This window comes from Squalius cephalus (genome assembly GCF_949319135.1).
Source record: "Squalius cephalus genome assembly, chromosome: 15".
Taxonomy (NCBI): Eukaryota; Metazoa; Chordata; class Actinopteri; order Cypriniformes; family Leuciscidae; genus Squalius; species Squalius cephalus.
Window position 1 is genome coordinate 7,912,210 of NC_137136.1, and position 20,651 is coordinate 7,932,860.

General features: G+C 35.1%; 1 protein-coding gene across 2 annotated transcripts in view; it reads left to right on the forward strand.

Annotated features, from left to right (window-relative positions):
• Positions 1–9,833: 9,833 nt before the first annotated feature.
• The window catches only part of kcnj21 (potassium inwardly rectifying channel subfamily J member 21), a 32,442-nt gene continuing 21,624 nt past the window's right edge, over positions 9,834–20,651 (forward strand). The window contains exon 1 of one of the 2 annotated variants that reach the window (XM_079894074.1): positions 9,834–9,882. The gene's annotated coding sequence lies outside the window, so the exon portion shown is untranslated. Of the gene's footprint in view, positions 9,883–19,670; positions 20,146–20,651 lie in introns of those variants that run through there. The other variant, XM_079894073.1, reaches the window with a different exon arrangement.

Consider the following 20,651-nt stretch of genomic DNA (forward strand, 5'->3'; position numbering starts at 1 on the left):
CTCTGGTGCTGGAAGTGTTTGCAGTGCAGGAAGGCGAGACACTGCTGTGTTATATCTGATGCAGATCTGATCAGATTCTATCTATCTAATTTAGCTTTTATTTTAATGTTATGTGTTTGTGCTTTTGTCATTTTTATTATTTTAATATTAGTTTTACTAATTTTAGTGCTTCTTTTAACTTATTGTATTTAAGTTACCAAGGTTTGTTAAGTTTAATTCGTCTAATATTTTAATTTTATTTTTATTTTATGTCATCTTATTATTTCAACTAACAAAAACATTTATTTACAGTTTCAGTTTTAGATAACAATAACAACACTGGCTACTACACATTTGTTTGAGTTTATTCTCATGCCACCTTACTGAGCTGACACTTTTATCTAAGAACTTCTTTAGTGAGGGAGCTTCAAAGTTAGTGGGTCAGTGAACCTTGCAGGCCTTTGAATTAAATCCCAACCTCAAATACAAAATTAAATCAAATCCAGAGGGAAAAAGTTCTTCCCTTTGAGCCAGAAAGGTTTTAACCCCCCTTGCAGAACTCTTAATGCTTGAAATGTGTCCTCTGTAATAAAAGTAGACTCAGCGTCCTTTGAGATTTAGAGCTGTGTAACTAGCATTCACACAGCGAAAGCTCTGAGATCCTAACGCTGCACGTACATTAGTCCCTACACATCTGTGGAAGAATAAGCTCAAATGCAACCATATGAAGCTCTACTTTATTTGAACAGTATATCTATTTTAAACATCTAAAACTGTTCAAATTAGGATTGGAATTGCACATTGACGGCAGAATGGTGAAGGACGTGAGAGCTGGTCAGTGTTTCAGGAGAAGAAACTCCCAAAGGCTCACAGCTAACAATAGTCCTGTCGTTGTACTTGCAGTTCTCTGTTGGTCTGGCCTTGGTCAAAACAGGGAATTGAACTAATAATGCTCAAGGAACAGGTGTGCTTTTCGAGCTGTTGTTCTACTGTCAGTTGTTTTCTTCATTTGTAGTATACCATGGTACACTGATTGCATCAGCTGGTAAACCATTGTGCGTTATTATACTCATGGTAATTTAGGATTAATCTACCATACTCACTGACAGTTTTACCATCAGTTTTACAGTGTTACATCACTGCTAAAAAAAGAAAAAAAAAATTTTTTTTAATAGAAAAAAAGCTATCAAAAATCGATTAATTTGATGAGTTTAAATGATGAAATAAAATATTTAATTTAACCGAATACATGTAATTTTACTGTAAATTGTATAAAATTGCTTGTGAAGTTCCTAATTTGTAAGTCACTGCATAAAAGAATCAGCCACGTGAATATATGTAAATAAATTATATATTTTTAACATTTAGTTCAATATTTATATTATATTTGGAATATTATGTACACACACATATATGTACATTATTGTAAATAACTCAGAATTACAGTATGTATTTTAATTTACAGTGATAATATATATTATATTTTCAAAATGTACTTTACAGTAAAATATTGTTAAAATAGTTTTTGTTTCTAACAAATCACCTTTTTAATTTTGGATTTAAATTGTAAAATGTCTCTTCTTATTTCATTTATGTAGATTATAATGTTTTATGTTTCATTTTATGTTAATGTTTATAGCATTATTTTAGTGCCTCTGTCTATTGATTTAAGTAGTTCAGGTGAATTTACTAACATTATATCAGTCAGTTTAACAGTTAGAACTAGAATGTACATTTCCTGAAGAAAATGTGAAATGGTGCTTGCAGTGGCAAAACTCTTCACTCGATTGCTAGGGTGTTGTACATGATTGCATACGAGCCAACAACCATGTCTGTACAATGTTGTGGAGCTGAAATATAGCTTCTATATGTTGCAATATGGTTTATATGTGGCTTTAAACGGTTGCTAGGGTGTTCTGAGTGGTTGCTAGGGTGTTTGTAGACAGTCGCTAGGGTGTTCTGGGTGGTTGCTATGGTGTTGCTAGGCGGTTGCTAGGGTATTCTGGGTGGTTGCTATGGTGTTGCTAGGCGGTTGCTATGGTATTCTGGGTGGTTGCTAGGGTGTTCTGGGAGATTGCTAGGGCGTTGCTAGGCGGTTGCTAGGGTGTTCTGGATGGTTGCTAGGCAGTTGCTAGGGTGTTCTGGGTGGTTGCTATGGTGTTGCTAGGTGGTTGCTAGGCAGTTGCTATGGTATTCTGGGTGGTTGCTAGGGCGTTGCTAGGGTGTTTTGGGTGGTTGCTAGGCAGTTGCTAGGGTGTTCTGGGTGGTTGCTATGGTGTTGCTAGGTGGTTGCTAGGGTATTTTGGCTGGTTGCTATGGTGTTGCTAGGTGGTTGCTAGGCAGTTGCTATGGTATTCTGGGACGTCACTGTTTTCTTTCAAATCAATTTCTGGCAACAGCATGCTGCCGGTTTCGTACATGTTTTTAAAGGTGATGGTAATGCTATTTTGAAAGGATATTCTGAATCCTCTTGTTGAAAATCAATCAATGCTAAGAGAATCTCAGCACAGGGGCTTTAATTTCAGCCCTGTGTTCCCTGTTGTTCTGGGTCATGCAAACAGAATGAGAACCAGAGATGCTGCAATTAGCCTTAAGCTCCACACATGAAGGACACTTCTCTTCTTGTTCAGCTGTAGGTCTGTGCCCAGCATTTGCATGATTTAACATTTGGAGATGACAGGAATAAATAGCAGATATCTCCACCATGTAATTGCAGCCACAATCACTGGGCAATGGCATTTGCAGTTAACCGATGCTCCCTCTTGTTTCTAAGATGTGCCTGGCATTAAACACCAAAGCCTGATATGCTTGCAGCTTGCTGGTCACGTTGTTAGACCATTGAGGAGGTCAAGAGGGGGGTGACGGGATGAGAGGAAAATGAAAAAAATTCTTCCAATTGACTTTCTCTCACACACAAACACACACACAGACATGGAAGCCGAGGCCCAGACTGGTTTTCGAGAGAAATCTTTATGCTGGCTGTGATTTTAGCTCCGCTGCCTCTATTTCTTTATATACTGCCAATGTCATTTTTTTTTCTGCTTTCAGCAAAATAATGGATTGTCCGCTTCCTTAGCTCACATTAATGTAGCTTGCATTGTATATTACAAGGAACATTTGCGTCTGTCTGGGCTCTAATTATTCATAAGTGATTAAAATTGACTTGAATATGTAATAATAATGTTTAAACATAGCAAGTTTTGTATTTGTAAGCTTTGTTCAAATCTTATTCTCTGTTTCCAGTGGATAATGTAAAGTAGCTTAACTTTCACACTGGATGCTAATTTGAACTGCATATGAATAATCCACATTAGTTTGCTAACTAGTAATGTTTATTCTGGTTTTTAAAAAAGTAGTCTGGCCTCAAAAGAATGTATAAAAGCTTCAGTAAAAAAAACTTTTCATTTTGTTAACTTAAAAATAATTTAAAAATAAAATTACTGCATGTAAATTCACTGTTATAAGTTATTAAATTGCTTGTGATGTTCCTCACTTATAAGAATTGAATAAAGGCATACTGAATTACTGAATTATAATTTAAGAAGAAATTCAACATCTACCCCATGTTTGGTGTCACTTTAATTTGGACTAATTATGCCTGCTTTTTTCCCATGATATGGTGCATTGAATATGTATTTTTCCTCAACTGATTAGATATCTATTACATATAATTCACGACTGTCAAAACAATTAACACAGCCATCATATAACACTGAATTTATTGCAGCACAAAATGTCTGCCACATTATTCCTGATAACATCATAAAAATACATCTGCAAAAACAATTATCTATTTTTTTCTGGAAATGCTATGCTTAAATAAATAAATAATTTAAATTAAATTCTGCCCATGTCTGCTATCTCAATTCGAATTCAGGAACTGAACCCTGCACAACCCTGCTGATCTTATACCTAAACTCAGAGGGAGCTTGAAATATTTATATTTGTAAACTTTTATATTTCCATGTATAAGGCTAAAATAAAGAATGCAGACAGATCCCATCTTTACTTCCGTTACACTGAATCAGTCTAGCACCGGTTACGTTCCCAGCATTGTCACTTAACATCTGCAGAGTTGATGCCGCCAGAATGCTTTCGATTTTCACTGCTTTCATTAAACACGTCTGCAAATTTCTGTTATCTTAGCAATAAATGCTAAATCATCATCAGTCGTATCTTCCTGCTGTGTGTTGTTTCCTGTCTGGATCAGTTTCAGTCTGGCTTGTTGTCCCCTTAATTGCCTCTTTACACATTGATTGACCCAAATGAAAATTGTTTGGATGGAGGGGGCGCCAATGCCCTTGAGGCCAGACGGAATCGGTTAAATGAAATGAAAATGACTTGTGAGAATTGGTTTGCTTAAGATGAAATAATCTTTCAATATGTGAAGTGTACACTTGCACTTACAAGGATTTCCTTGCACGACTGTAAATACAACACAACTTCTTCTTTTCTTTTTGTGTCAGCATATGTCAAGTTACACAATTGTTTGAGATATTTAGATATTTTCCCTCACTTTTAAGTAATCCCTTATTCTAGCAATACTAGAAAAACATGTGTGATATGTAAAATTGGGTTATTTTGTGAACACCGTACGGTTATCTGTTTGACTGTGGTAACGGTTCAATACATGGACATGAAAATCTCCATGAACATGAAAAATTTAACAAATATATATTATCATTCAAAAAATGTTGAAAAGTGTTTTATAGTATTTTATAGTATTTATTTGATCAAAAAATATTTTACATTGAAAATTTATTACAGTTTAAAATAATTGTTTTCTATTGTAATATATTTGAAATTATAATTTATTTGTGTGATGCAAAGCTGAATTTTCAGCATCATTACCCCAGTCTTCAGTGTCACATGATCCTTAAGAAACTATTTTAATATGCTGATTTGCTGCTCAAGAAACATTTCTTATAATCATCAATGCTGAAAACAGTTATGCTGCTTAATATTTTCGTGGAAACCATGATAATTATTTTCCAGGATTCATGAATGAAAAGTTCACAAGAACTATAAATCTATTGTAACACTAGATTTTACTGTCATTTTTGATCAATTTAATGCATTTGTGCTGAATAATATCTTTCACCAAAAAATCTGACTGACCCCAAATTGTTAATGATATGTTTATTTAAACAAAATTTAATCCATTTTATTAAAATATTTCGGACAGTTATTTGACGCTACTTTTTTATCTGACAGTATTGTCCGATATATAGAGTGAAATGCAAGGAAAAACTTTTGCAGAGTGTGTGTGGCTGAAGAGATTGCAAAAGCCTAATTTAACTAAATTAGATAGCCAAACGACTGAAATGGCTTCAGTCACTGTCCTGATGGTGTATATGGAGAACTGTTTATACTGTGGCTTCAGTTGCCTCTGCTTAAAATACCTGAAATACATCCACAGAATCCTCAAAGGCTCTGAACTCGGCAGCATCAGACTTTCGGATGCTCTGTGGCTGCCAAGATTTAAAGAGTCAGACTTTTTCATTTCATGCCACAAAATGACAGATCTGTGTCCTTGTCTGTGAATCCGAAAGAGCAAATGTTGGTCTTTGAAACGAGATCTTGATTTGCACAGATTGGCTGCAGCCTCTTGTTATAGCCTTTATGTGCCTTGTTCTGTCAGAGTTTTTAATTATTCCTTTGCGTAAATGGAAAGCCAATTTTGCACCGATGTTCTCATTATACTCGACAGGGTTGGCGTGGTTTTGAAAGGATAACATTTAGCGCCTTTGTGTTTAGAAATTGAGGGGCAAGAGAGAATGAGAATGAGAGAAGTCTATACCAGTGTGTTGATATTCTGAGAATGAACCATTGAAGTGAGACTACAGCAGAGTGTGTGTGTGTGTGTGTGTGTGTGTGTGTGTGTGTGTGTGTGTGTGTGTGTGTGTGTGTGTGTGTGTGTGTGTCCTCTAATGACGCTATTGGCCACTTTTGGTCATTCTCAGTACAGTGTGAGACCTTGAGCAGTTAATCGAAAAGGAAGTGAAAGCTTAATTTTTTTTGCAGTAAAAGCTCTGGATGTCATGGAAACACATTAACCTGACAAGCCAGACCTACATCAAGATGTTAGGTCTGGCAACTCACCATAGACATGGCTCAATCCGAGGGGCAGGATAAATGGCTGTCTTTCAAATTCCCTCTGCATGCAATAGGACAGCGCTTCAACCAACCAGAGCGTTTTCCCAACAGCGGAGCTAACGTTAGTTGATAGATTCAACTTTTGAATCTGGCCGGCAAAACTCCGAACAAATCTTCCTTTTTTAAGAATGACTTAAGTGCCGATCTTTGCTCTTTTCTTAAAGAAAAACTTAACTCCAAGTCCTCCAGAGTCACGGCCAAAGCCGAGTCGAAATACTGTTCTCCAGCAGCAGCAACTCTTTGTTTTCAAGTAGCAGGGAACCGTCGCAACTCTGTTGTCATTATGTTAAGCCCGCCCCGCCTACTCTATACACAATGTGATTGGCCTGACCCAATTTAGGTTTTTACAGCTCCGAATGTCAACGGAGAGTTGCTTGACTACCCTGGCTGCAAAATACATTTTGCTGCCGCTAGGGTGCGTCTAGATTTCTAGGCTAGAAACACATTGCACTTTCTATGCATTCCTGTTGCTCAAAGTGTAGTGTATGGCACTAGCAACAGCAAGGTGATGGGTTCCATTCCCACAAAATGCATGAACCGATTGAATGCAATGCAAGTTGCTTTGAATAAAAGCATCTGTCAAATGCATAAATAAAATACTGACTGACATAATCACTAATGTCTGAAATGTTCATTACCATGACCTCCAATATCCTGACACAAAGTTACACTTTAAATACAAGGCAAGATTATTTATATAGAATGCACAGTTTTTATGCACAGTGGAAATTCAAAGTGCTTCAGGCATGTAAAATAATAATAATAATAAAAACGTTTAATTAATATAATTGAATATCACAAGTCAAGTAAAATTGGAGTGAATTTGATTTTAAGTTTAATTAGTTAATTAACTTTATTTTTTAATTTTTTTATTTTTAGTACAAAACATAAAATGCATCTATTACCTGACAGACTGACTCTGTAAACAGTCAAGTAAAACTAGAGAAATTAATGAATGAAAAAAATAAGATTTTTTTTTTTTAACTCTAGTTAATGTTTCAAGTGCGTGTGTGCATCAGTTTAACAAGGAATATTCTGTGACTAGATCTGTTTAATGTACTAGTCTGTATATGATATTTATTTATTGGTATCTTAAGATATCACATCAGATTCAGCACTTGACTCTAAACAGCAAAAACAAGTCAGGGGGAGTGTCAGAACCCTCTTAGCCAATCAGAATCACTCTCTACCTGTCAGTCATTTTGCATCCTCAGGATAGACAAAGCATGGATGTGGTTGCTTTGAGTCTTCATAATGATTTTTATGGAATAATACAATTTGTTTAGGGTAGATTAAATGCAATATGTGTAGATACGATTTATGTATTCTGCTTATTCATTTTGTGTTCTAGAGAATAAGCTAACACCATGCATAGTGATATGAGGGTGAGTATCTGGATAATAGAGTCTCTTTTTAAGGATATTTGCACATGTATATTAAGGGGACTCTTTGAGAGAAAATGTCAGCAAAACAGAGAGGTCACATGTAGTGCAGGTCACATGTCTGAGTCAGATGGAGGAGGATGATTAAGAAGAGATGGAAGAGAGATTGGGCTGATTCAGTGAGAGAGAGAAGCTAATGTAATATAGATGAATAATCTCATACTTCCTGTTTGATCTCTTGGGGGTTGAAGTTGCTTTGCAATAATGAAGCGATTATTATAGCCTATTGTCATTTGGTGCTCAATTAATGTAGTGCAGGGACCTGATTTCAGTGAGGGGCTGTGATGATATGACATGCTTATTGAACAGTGTGTGAAATCTGATCATTAAAGCCTATCAGACAAATTAGTTTAATCAAATTTATGTTTGGCCTTCAAATCTTTCATTGTATTGCTCCATTTCTCTCTTTTTCTCAGCCTGCCCTTTTCACCAAAGCAGTCGCAGGGCTTTTTTAAAACCGCACAGACACACAGGCACATACTCACGTACTGAAGCAATGGCGCTGACAAGATTTGTTCTCTTTCATTAACTTTCACTGCCTAAAGTGTGTTCCATTTGCAAAACAACTTGAATCATTAATGCATGAGGTATTTTGACAAGAAAGCAGCCTTTCTTTTAGCCATGTTAGAATTAGAACATCTAAAACCAAATGTGAAGTGTAAAGAGGGTCAGAGACCGAACAAAACACTGTTCGTGTTAAGAAGCATCAAAATGGTACCCATCAAACTGCTTTCAGATTATTTGTCGGCAGTTACATTCCACATATTCTGTCACATTTTAGTATGTGCCGTTAATATATTAAACTAGCCATTAATATATAAAAGTGATAATTAAGCCAAAAATGAAACCTCTGTCATCATTTACTCACTCTCATGTAGTTTGAAACCTGAATGACTTTCTTTCTTGTGTGCATTTTTTTGTATTGTATATACAGTGAAAGTCAATGGGGTCCACTGTTGTTTAGATCCCAAAGTTCATCTAAATATCTTTGTTCACTGAAATATTATTACAATCACTTTGTTCACATCAAAATATATTTGTTCAAAATATGTGTTCACTGAGGAAGGAAAGTCATACAGGACAGGTTTCAAATGACATGACTGAATTTTCATTTTTTGATGAATTATCCATGTAACCTTCATGTTCTGTTCTGTTGTATGTTTAGGACACCAAAGGCTCTAATGCTGCATGTGTAAGCATCATATTAGTAATTTAAATAAACATAATTTTTTTTTTTTCTGAATGCTATAGTCATGTATTATTTAAGCTTTAACCTTCTGTTATATCATTAAGTTTGCATGAACTTATAAAGAAGGTATTAGTTATTTAGTATAGTACAAATGGGTAGCACTTTATTTTACAGTCTAGTACCTATTACAGTAAATACTGTAGACTAGGTAATAACTTGGTAACCCTGCACCTACACCTAAACTTCACATATTGGGTTACCTTATATTAGATTTGTAAGTATGTAACACGTAGGACTACTGTAAAATAAAGTGCAACCTAAAAATGATTCTGTTTTGAGTCAATTATAGGTTTGACTTCATGCTTTTCATCAATCCGATTTGTGTCCCATTTACACCAGTCTAGGCAAATGGGGAAAAAATCCAGAAAAATTATGATCATTCCTGCACTATATAGAAATGCTGTTCTGTTTGGTATGCATAAAGTTTGCATATGGGGCCGTAAAATCAGATGCATTTACACTTGGCCAAGCCATGCCTTTTGCTCATCTCAAACCACCTCTTGGATTGCACTGACACTTGGTCTTTTCATGATTTGATAGGTATGTGATCAGCAAAAATGCAAGTGACCAAGAGTAACTACCACTTTTGACCCCAGCAAAAACATTTTGTAGAAAAATACAATAAAACAACTGGTATAAGTGTACAATACATCTACAATGCCTGTGCCCACACAGATCGTTTTATTACACCATGTTGTAAATGGACATTTTTTGAGTGTTAAGAAAAAAATGCTGTTTTCGTGCATGTATCTTTAAATGCAAATGAGCTGCTGCTCCCCACCCCGCTTTCCAGAAGAGGGTGGAGCCTACAGCTCGCGCCTCAGATACTCTGCTAAAAACGAACAAAACATCTGTTGGGTTTTGATTATCATCTTTATCACGGTCCCAGTCACGCTCACTTGATATTGCAGTTCTTCATCATCATGAAAGTTTATTATCTGCATGCGCTTTAAGCCATGTCAGTCTAAACTTCTGAAGAGCATACACCTGATTCTTTTCTGAGAGCATACACCCAAAGCACGTGCACATAGGCTGGATGTCACACGGTAGCGTCACGTGAGTATTAAACTAAGTTCTCTTTTATGTGTTATTGCGCTTAAACTGTCAAATACAAACAAGGTTATGTAAAAAAACACACAAAGTTCACATAAACACAGTCGGTTATGTCTGTGAACATAATATCAAGTAAAGAAGTCGCATATGATACAGGACCTACTGCATGCTGTTAATATAAATCAAACAACAAAAGAAAAACAGTAAATCACTCACTGCTCTTGACTGAATAACTTTAGTAGCTTTTATACGAATATATTTCTTACTTGAATGCAGCTGTTAAATGCTCTGGGCAGAGATAAACATGGCATACTGTGTACAGCTCACTCTGGGAGGGTCTATGCTAATAGGGCAGAGTCCGTAAGCAGTCGTGGGCGTGGCCTAAGCATATGTGACGTCACCTTGCATATAAACTGAAAACGCTTATTCTGAGACACTGCTTATGATTTATGGGATAAAAAAAAAGGGAGTGGGTGGATTATAGGGTGGTTGTGTACACAAACTGCTGACACACATTTATGTTCAAACACCATGTAATAGGTCCCCTTTAAATATTAAGTATGTTTTTGGAGCTTTTAAAATGGCCTTGGAGTCTCTTTCAAGAGCATGATGGTTAATTTCCTAAAATATTCTAGAGAAAATTACCTTTGTAAGCCGTTTGATTTTAATTTGTTGCTTTAATGTTGTAAGTAGCTTTTACCCATCAATGCACGTGGCTCAGCACTTTTGCACTAATCGGACGAAATTTAAAACAGCCCGTCTCATCACAGTCACATCTGCACTTGTACACGAGGGCATGTCTATTTGTGTCACTTATCTCGGAATAAGTCCTTGTATTATGTAATTTTGCAGTGAGATTAAGCCTCTGAAGTGTCCACCAGGTCATCCATGTAATTATGAGGAACATGGCTGTTCGTCAAAATACAAATCGCCTTTCACTTGATAGCTATCTCCCCTTGTCTCAACCCCCTCTCTCTCTCAAATTACCTCCCGCTTATTCATTCCTCATGCGTCTCTGGCCACAGAAGGAAAAAGCGTTATGCATCAAAGGAACCCTTGAAGGCAGAGACTATAGAAGACTCATTTCCAGCATTTAGGCATGTACAGTCATTGTGATGGGCTATTTGGGAGTGATTGAGACGGAAATGAAGCCGCAGTGGGGGCTTCCACATTTCACTGATGATATTTAGAGAGCTAGTGCATCTTGCTGTGTTGTTGAATGAACATTGTGTTTCTCTGGATTTTAAAAGGCAGAGTAATAGGGCTAGACCAATTTCCTGGGAGGCAGGATTCGTTTTTCCAGTTCAAGTCATTGTGTTTAAAGTACTTTTTTTTAAAAGCAAATAATTGTTTTGTCCAGATAATATTTGTTTAATTTTCATTTTGAAAAGGCTGTGTTGCACTCTTTAAATGTTACATTTTGCAAATGTTTTAACGAATATTTCTTACTACAGGAATTATACATCATGTCTGTCTTATACAAAAGCTCAATGGTTTATTGGGACAAGAACACTGATTGCTGCTCGCATGACTGTTCGCATGAATGTCAAAAAGGTCGGTTATTTCAATTTTGCAAAATGATAACTTTCTACAGGGTTCCCACGGGTCCTTGAAATCCTTGAAAGCTTGTGAATCTGATTTTTTTTTCAAGGCCCTAGAAAGTTTTTGCAAATAAACATACATAGATACAGGTCCTTGAAAGTGCTTGAATTTATTTTGTGCAACAAGTTCTCTGGAAAAAATTTCATAATGTTCCCTCCAGTCCGCTAATGTGTCATTTCGGTTATTTCGCCAACACTTCGTGTCGTGGCCTATCCATACTAGCTTGCTTGATTTGCGTTACGCGCATACTTTTTTATTTTTTTATTGCATAACAACATACAAATACAGAGGAAACACAATGTATTATTATCTATTACATTCATAATAGCATCAAAGAAATAATAATGAAAAAAATAAAAATATTTTACACGGGAAAAATTACAAAAAATGTTACCCGCATACTCGTTAAGTTAAGTGTTTCTTCCATGAGGCAGGCTACTTTGTGTTGTACGTTGTCATGACGTTCACACGTGCGCGAAACTACTACGATGGTACCTCAACGTTTCACAGACACACGTGGCAAAAATAAGCTGAAACGTGATGCCTGAAAAATGCAAGTTTCAAGGTATTTGGAATGTTTTATAATGTATTTGATCTGCACTATGTTGTGATATGTTTTCAGTTCTCACACCGAACCCAAATATGTTCAGTGAGTCAATAGCCCTATTCGGACGATAATTGTTTCTCATGGGGTCGTAAGTTATTTTCGTCATTTACAGTGTTGGTCTGTGATTTTTATTGCCGTCCGAATCCAGAATGTCAGTGTTTTTCTCTCACCACCCACGAAATACTTTTTGATAAACACCACCCACTAAACATTGGACATCAGATTGACGTGCTAATCATGTCTATATTGGGTCCGTCAGTCCATGACCAATTCTGGACATTTATTCGACGTCCAAACTAGGTCCACTATTTGGACATCCAACCATGACCCAACTTGGACGTCATATTGACGTTCAACATTTGACATTTGAACTGGGTAATTTTTTGGGGCGTCATTTGGACGTCTATGACAGGTGCAGGAAATTTACTTGATTAATATGTAATTTTTTATTTATTTACAAATATCAACATTGTTGTTAACATGATTAATACATATGAATACAGATTATTTATAATTATTTAAGATCATTTTTCAAAAACTCCATTTGATTGTCTCAGGTGATAACTGGAGACGCATGCAAAGGTGTAGCCTAATGCTGTAGCTCAAACAGTAGAGCATTGGTGCTTGCAATGCCAAGATCATGGGGGTTTGATTCCCAGGGAAAGCAAGAACTAATAGGAATGTAAATGTGTAATGCAATGTAAGTCACTTTGGATTGACTTTTAAAAGCGTCTGCCATAATGTAAATACATGGTACAGAAAACATGTCCTCCACCCTTTTGAAACATGGGACTACAGTTATAGAAGTTGTATAAAAACGACGTCTAAAATTAGTCTAAATTTGTTGTTGAAAAGATGTCCTCAAACGACCACATTTGGACTATAAATAACCCTTACACGGAGGTCCCATGGACGTCAACATTAGACGTGCAGTAGACGTCGGAAAAAGACGTCGCCTGGGGTTACAAAACAACCCCTTCAGTGTGCCGAAATTGGACGTCCAAAAATTACATAGAAAAGACGTCACTCCGACGTCACATTGCGCAGTGGGCAAGGTGGTGTGGTAATTTAATTACGATAACTGTTGCGCTTAACTGTAATTTGCATGCATTTTAAAGATGTACTTTTTTATTACTGAAATGCTGGAAAGTATTTTGCAAGAACAGCGAACAAAAAGGAGAAAGAGAAAAAAGCACGTAAACATTTTAAATGGGCTGTTATTGTGACAGCAATATGATCTATTGTTTATTGTTTATGCTATTATGCACAACATTAAAAATACAAACCATGCAGCTTTATTTTTACCTAATGTAAATAAGAGGCTGCATTAACTTGTTTCCGCTAATTTTCATTTTCTTTTTAAAATGACATCCTTGTGAGATAAAATGCAAAATATAAGAACCATTTTGAATATTGCATATGCGTGTCTAGCTTCCTATTTTTATAAATGAGAATTAAATAATTAATTGATAAATAGAACATTATTTTATTAAATTAAATACAAATTATTTGTATTATTCCAAGCATATGACATTTTATTTACAGCAGACATCATGTGACTGACCAAGTGAGCAGCGCGTTTGCGGGTTACAAAACTCGCTCCTTCACCTCCAATAAATCGCCATCCGAATGCATGAGTTTTATCACTGAGGTGCCATGCAAATAAATTTTTTACAGACGTCCACATGAGAAACAATTGACGTCCGAATAGGGCTTGTATATTGTTCAATAAACATAAAACAATTTTTATCATAATCTGTTGCCCAAATATTTTATTTAATGTAATGTTGAATTGCTTTGCTTGTTAAGATAATGTAAACCCATGAGGCAAAAAAATAAAAAAACTTTAAAGCATATTCATATGTCTTAAAGGTGCATTGTGTAATATTTAGGATGATCTGTTGACAGAAATGCAATATCATATACATAACTGTTTTCAGTGCATAAAGACCTTACATAATGAATTATGTTTTTATTAGCTTAGAATGAGCCATTTCTATCTACACACACCACGGGTCCCATTACATCAACATGTTTCTAAAGTGGCCCTAAACGGACAAATTCCTTCATTATGGTGTTCTTCGTGCAAAGAAGCTAGCTAAAGTCAGCGAATAAAACACTGACACGATGAACAAGTAACAATAATATTTGCAATAACATATAATTTTCCTGAATAATTAAGTACAATCTCTTCATTTATCTTTTTAAAGAAACCTCATTGCGTAACTGGCTACTCTCTGCTGTCTCAAACGACGACATCACTTCCTGTCGGCCACCATAACTTCTTTTGGGTGCAATTCGCAACCTCACCACTAGATGCCGCTAAAAATTACACAGTGCACCTTTAAAACTTGTGGTTGCATGACCCTAAGCTCTTTTTAATAAAATCCATGCAAAAGTTAATATACTGAATATTCTTCAGTTTTATGCAAAACACAAATATACAACAAATATAATATCAGATCTCTGTCATATGGCCAAAATTAAATGCAAAAAAAGCTTTTTTGCATAGTTGTTTGACACTTGAAAACTGTATCTTACAAGGTAACACGATATAACCTTGCTCTCACTTGAAATGTGTACCTACATTAAGTCCTTGCATTTGAGGGTATTGGACCTGGAAAGTCCTTGAAAGGTCCTTGAATCTGAAGTTAACAAAAGTGTGGGAACCCTGTTCTACAAATTCGATAAATGACCCTCATATCTTTTGAAAGGCTGGAAGGTCCTTTGTAACTTTTTCTATAGCAAAAGCAAGTAGCAAACCATCAAGTTGAAAAACTGGGCTATTGTATATTTGGATTGCAATGAAGAAAAATGTATAATTTTTATTTATTGTTGAGGTTACAGTTTCCTGTAAAGAGTCCAGTAAACCAAAAACAGTTAAATAGAGGGACTCTATATTTCCCATATTTATTACATAATAACAAGGTAGCTCTGAATCTGTCTAATACAGAAGCTGTGATGTACAACCTCATTATACATTTATATTATATTTGTCTAAAATGTGTATTGTTTCAAGGCTGCATTTATTTAAACAAATACAGTAAAAACCGTAATAATACAATTTAAAATAAATTTGAATATATTTTAAATGATTATTTATTCATGTGATGGCAAAGCTGAATTTTCAGCATCATTACACTTCAGTGTCACCTGATCCTACAGAAATCATTCTAATATGCTGATTTGCTGATTATCAACAATTGTGCTGCTTCATATTTTTATGGAACCATGAATTTCAAGGTTCTTTGATTCTTTGAATGTTTAAAAGAACAGAATTTATTTGAAATATAAATCTTTTATAAAAGTTTACTCTCACTTTTGATAAATTTATTGTGTTCTTGTTGAATAAAATTATTATTATTATTATTTTTAAACTTACTGTCTCCAAACTTTTAAACAGTTATGTATATAGAGATATCTCACATCTCAAGTAACCTTTTAAAACCTTTTTTGTAGTGGTTTTCACATAAGGAAATGTTTAGCAGAATACAATGAGCTGGGTGTTAACCCATTTGTGCCCAAATTTTTCTGAATGGTTTCATGCATATAATCCTGTTAATAGTGTCCTATGTGAACATGTTCTGCATTTATTTTCCCCAGGTTTTTTTTTTATTTCTTGAAAATCATATTTGAATGTGCGGCAACTATAGTTGCCGGTGGGCAAATATGTTGTATGCACCCCTTCAATGTAAAATATGAATAGGAGGAGAACATTTGGCATTTATCTCAAAATAACTGCTTTCAACAGATCAATCTTTACTCATAAACAAATTTATTATGTATAAAAGTCGAAAAACATTCGATGCAGACCCAAAAAAAACTGCATCTATCTTATAATCTCTTGAATATGAAAACACAACAAACAACAAATCCATTTGCCTTAACCATTGTGCACTGTTCAGGGTCTTTTTGACCCACATTTCTGACTTTCATTCATGGGGATAACATGGTCAATTTGACATGGTTAAATGTTTTTAAAAGATTTTTGCCCATCTTTTGGAAAATGCAGTTCTAAAAGTAACAATTTATCACTTTAACCAGTAGATGGCTGCAGAGCACCACTATTTGCTATTTGCTTTTTGACTAACTGAAAGACATCTTTTCACAAGTTTTTCCAGTTGTACTCATATCTACATAATGAAATCACAATTATAATAATAAAAGTTACTTTTTGTACTGAAAAAAAAAATCTGTTTTATATTATGATTAGAATCAAATGAATTTGATCAATGGACAAAATTCAACCTCAAAATCAGAAACAACACAGAACACACAGACAGAAATGAAGTGGCACACTTTAAATTTGTAGAATTATATGAAAAACAGATGTTTGAAATAAATGATAAACTCTAAAAACTCCAACTATTCTCTTTGTAACATCCTGATCAGGTTTGATTCTAATCATAATGGAACATTATTGAAAAACTGATTTATTTTTTTCAGTACAAAAACTGCCAAACTTTGACAAAAAGTAACTTTTATTGTTATAATTGTGATTTCATTATATGTAGATATGAATCTAACTGGAAAAACTTGTGAAAATATGTCTTTTAGTTTGAAACTTTTAGTACTTTTAGAGCTCTGCAGCCATCTACTGGTTAAAGGGATTTGTTTTTGTTTTGTTTTTTTTGTTTTACTTTTAAAACTGCATTATCCAAGATTTGGCCAAAAATCTTACACTAAACCATGTCACATTATCCATGTTATCCCCATGAATGAAAGTTAGAAATGTGGGTATTTTATAAGGCAAATTTTTTATTAATTTTTTATTTCTTTTTGGAGAATTTTTCTTTTCTTTTTTTGAACATTTTGTGGAGTAAAAATGTCCAAATGTAGAGTAAAAACATTAATAAACTGAGTAAAATTACATTTATTTAAAATATATATATTGTTACAAAATAACATTTTGTTGCCTGGGGTCTCTCAGACCCCAAATAGCCTGACTGTAAACCGCAAACGAACAGCGCACAAGGGTTAAAGTTGTGGAACATAGTGCAGAACAAAGTGCATCCATAACAGGGCATTGTGTATCAAAAAGTTAAATGAAAATAAATAAATACAAATAAATAGAATGAAGAAAAAAATATATCTATATAGAGATGTCATTTAAAGGGTTAAGTTATGTTTATGCACTAAACAAGACCAATAAACTTGATTTATTAACCTATTAACAAAGTATACCCCATTTTCCCATGATATATGTACTTACAAGGCATTTGCCCACCGGCAACTATAGTTGCCGCTTGGACTTTTGACTAAGTACAAAAAACTATAGATCTCTTGTAAGATTTGTTTTGTTTGGCTGATTCTAGAGACCTTCATGATTATGTAGATATATATATGTCAACAAAAAATACTTATTAGTAACATGAAAATGACCTTTCTTTGGGAGGGTTTGCCTTCGCCCTGCTTCCTGGAAATAGGGGTAGGAAGTTGACAGCCTCATGTGACAGGGAGGAAGTGAATACCTTTTTTTTTTTTCTTGAAATCCTTTATTTGGTTGTTTGCTTGCATTTTATTGAGAAATAAAACATGGACAACATCTAGAAAAATATTTACAAAAGGAAAATGACAACTATGTACTGCGGCAACTATAGTTGCCGGTGGGCTTAAATGGGTTAATTCACTGTCAAGCTCCAAAGAGGATTTAAAAAAAAAATACCACGCTAAAATTTGTAAAACATGAAATATAGATCTTTATATTATAGTCCACATATTAGTACTTCAGACATTGTTCTCATGTTTAACACTTGCGGTAAGTAATAAAACTGGCCTGTGATGTCAGATATTGGAGGAATAACCTTACCCTTACCCACTTTTATAACGGTAATATGTGCAGCATGGAGCAGGAAAAAAGAATATAGTGCCAGTGTCAGCGATTGCTATTACCTGCAGATAATATGAAACAAAATGTTTTTTGTGGACATAATAAAAACCTTAAGGCTTGAGCTGTAATGGAAAAGTGAAATACCCCACATAAAGCCCTGAGCTCAACACAATGGTGTGCATTCATCAAAGTAAAAGTACCTGCATGGAGGAGGAGGGAGGGTCGAACTAGCCTCCATTTTGTTTAACAATACTTTGAACGTCAACAAGAAGTGACGTCACCCAACATCGCTTAGAGCGCCTTTAAGAAGGTTTGTTTTAGATTGAAGCTACACAATAACTGAAGGTCAGTGAGTAAAAGAGAACAGGAGAAAGGACAGTGTATTTCAATGATGTGTCATTTTTTGCCATTTCATGATTTTTTTAAAAAAAATTGGTGACCATCATCCCCAGTCTCTTGGGTAACGAGGGTTGAGTTAATAACAAAAGAAGCTATTTCCATAAACCGTCTGTTCTGCCATCCCTGCAGATGTACAGGAAAGTCGAGATACTGCCACAGGTAATCATAGATCATTATTGCTTTGCACTTCAGTGACCTCTCTGTGCTTTAGAGCCTCATAGACGTCCCGCTCTGACCATCATCCCTATCTCATCAAAGTGCTGTCCTATCTGAGCCTCCTCTGCAGAGTTTGGCCCCATGGGTTCAATTGTGGTGTCTCCTCTCTTTACTTTTACAATGGTAATATGTGCACCATGGAGAAGGAAAAAAGTATATAGTGCCAGTGTCAGCGATTGCTATTATCTGCAGATAATATGAAACAAAATGTATTGATACCTTTGATTGAACAGTTTGAGCTTTTTTGTTTATATAGTGAATTCAGGATAATTGGGGCATTTTCCCCCCCAGTGATATTAATGGCAAAAAGTGTCCCAATTATCCTAAATTCATCTTGCAGAGTATGCAGTGACACACAGTATTTAAAAAACAGTACCATGGTATTAGTGTTTGTTTGGACATATCTTTATTTTGGTTTTGAATGTATCATGATAATACCATGGTATTCTTTGAATTACCTTGGAGTACCATATAAACATCTCACATTTCCAATAGAGAGTTATTTGTAGAAAGGAAGAGGTACTTTTTTATATATTTTTATTTTTATTTCCAAATATATTGCATTCATTTTGCATCACAGGGTTTCTTATTATCGCGTTTCACTCACGGGTAACATATCATACTTGTTGGACTTCGATGATGATTAATATTAATATTCAACCATATAACAACCTGCTGTTGGCTCATGAAAAATAATATTTTCGTAGAAATAAATGTGTAAAGCAAGTACAGAACTTACTTGATGTGTTTTTCTTAAAGGGATAGTGCAGCTAAAATGAAAATTCATTTATTCACTCTCATCTTCTGCAGACCACAAAATGAATATTCCAAAGAATGTTGGCATCCAAAAAAACATTGATTATCATTGTAATAAAATAACAATCAAGATATATTATTTTGTGCTCCACAATAATGAAGATGGGTACATGATGACAGAATTTGAATTAGCCTTTAACACTGCATTTGTATTATTCAGTACGTTTTGCTTTTTGTGCAGTTTGAATAATACAAATGTCCCAAAAAAAAAAAAAAAATTTATATATGTATATATAAATCACTAATGTCACACATTTATGTGCCCCCTGCTATGAGACATAAGATGTTGTCATTGATCTCACTGTGCAGTTGCATCACAGACGTCATTGTTGAATTATCCTGAAGTGAGAAATGCATCTGTGTGCTGCACGCGCTTGAAGAGAGACAGGACCTGTGGGAGGGGACATGTGTATCACGAGCTCGCTCATGCTCCTGTGTTTCGCCTACCAATTCCACATCATTATGCACAGTGTTCCTGCGAGTGAACGAGCTCACTGACACTACGATCCAACACACCTTCATCTCATGTGGATCTGCCCGCGTTCTGAGAGAACTGAGAGCTGGCCAGAACCCTAGCTTTGCGCTTTGCGCGACTCATTCTTTTATTCGTCTGACTTCATGGGATGTGGTTTTAACCCGAAACGGTTTAAAGACCTTCAAGTCGTCGACATATTGTCTGTTATACGCTTGGAGACAATGTTTTAAAGCAAACATTGGCGCGCGCGCTTCTCTTTAAATGAGCTCAGATTGGAGAGGCACTGGGAAGCAAAGCAAGGAACTAACTTGAACTACGAAAGTGAGTATTTCGAATAATTTTTATTGACTTTAATTGCTGCATGATTGTTTTGTTGATATTTCAAGATTTACATTTTATTGACGCGCTTTTGACAGCTCGGCTGTTTTCAGTGTAATTCCGAGGAGTTTAACATCTGTAGCCAGGTGTTGTTGTTTTTCTGCTATGTCTCATGCTTTTGTATAATATTCCCATATTCGTCTGCTTCAAATTAAAGTAGTTTAAAAACCTACTATTTGTCCCAAAACTGTGTAAGTTAATGTCAAGTACAAATATGCTATACCTCACTACTGATAAAAACAGTCATTTGTTACTGTTTAGTTATTTTGTTTATTGTAGTCATATGCCTACATTTCACTTGATTATTATGCAATTTCGCCACACTCATTTTATTTTGAATTGAACTATTTCAATTCATATAATTAAAAGGAAACATTTTAATTCAGCCACCATATACAGTTTGGAAACAAATATAGAACAAATTGATATAGTATGTTAGCAAGGTTAAA